At 36.7% G+C, this 1,065-nt stretch overlaps 1 non-coding gene across 1 annotated transcript; it reads left to right on the top strand.

Annotated features, from left to right (window-relative positions):
- The first annotated feature begins 659 nt into the window (after nucleotides 1–659).
- LOC124896370 lies at nucleotides 660–766 on the top strand. The gene has a single exon (XR_007052732.1). It is a non-coding gene; the product is annotated as a small nucleolar RNA R71 (small nucleolar RNA).
- Nucleotides 767–1,065: the final 299 nt, after the last annotated feature.

The following is a 1,065-nucleotide window of genomic DNA, read 5'->3' as shown; positions in this document are numbered from 1 at the left end:
CAGCTTCATCACCTCTTCAATATTGCTTGTTTGAATAGTGGCCTGATTCCCTGAAGCATGCTGTTGCTGATTCTGATTCACTGGCCCACAGTATTGATTTGTATTTTTTGCCTGATTTCTATCAATTAAAAAATTGGGATGGTTCTACCTGTTAAGATTGTAAGTAATACCAAAATTCTAATGTCCTTAACGATTAACATTTCCCACATAATTAACAGACTCTAGATTTGCTATGTAAGCATCAGCTATATGATCATTGCTCCCACAAACCTCACACCAAGTATAAGCCTAATAAACTATATTTTTTGTTGTTGGTGTAGACCGGTATAAGCCTAATAAACTATATTTGTTGTTGTTGGTGTAGACCGTATGACTCCTAGATTCATATTGCTGAGATATTTAGTTAGTTGATTCTATAGTGCATTGACTTAGGCTGATATAGCCATGAAATAACAACCTCCAACTCACCTGCAACCTTCTTTGGATGACCTCTTATGTCAATATGCCACTTAAGATTCCCCTATGAAATCTGATTCAGCAGTGTATATAATTTAACACTAGTCTTATCTAGAGCTAGCCCACGTGCTGTTGAATCCAGGAGAATCTTGGTTTTTCGCTCAAGACCCTCAATGGAAGTATGTACAAATACATCATTATTATGGTAATGATGAGGGCAATTCCTGAGCATAACCTTGAATCTTTCCCAAGCTTGGTAAAGATTCTCTCTATCTTTTTGTCTGAGACTCAAAATCTCACTTCTCAAGTGTGTTGTATTTCTAGATAAAAGAAATATAATAAGGAATTTCTAAGTCAAATCCTTCCAAAAAGTGATAGAGTTTGGTTGTTCAACATATAACCCCCTCTTTGCTTCCCCAACAGAAAAAAAGGAAAGAGAGTCAGTCTGACATAATTGGTAGATACCCCAACAGAAATGTATAAACCTGTGAACTGCCCACTCGTGTGCAAGAGTTGCACCATATTCTGCTTTAGTTAAATCTAACCACCTGCTTGTGGCTTGTGGATAAGATTAGTAGCATTATTTGAAAGTTGGATTGCCACTTCATG

The sequence above is a fragment of the Capsicum annuum genome, chromosome 2 (genome assembly GCF_002878395.1).
Source record: "Capsicum annuum cultivar UCD-10X-F1 chromosome 2, UCD10Xv1.1, whole genome shotgun sequence".
NCBI lineage: Eukaryota > Viridiplantae > Streptophyta > Magnoliopsida > Solanales > Solanaceae > Capsicum > Capsicum annuum.
The sequence above is the reverse complement of the archived record's forward strand: the minus strand, read 5'-3'. Positions and strand labels throughout refer to the sequence as shown.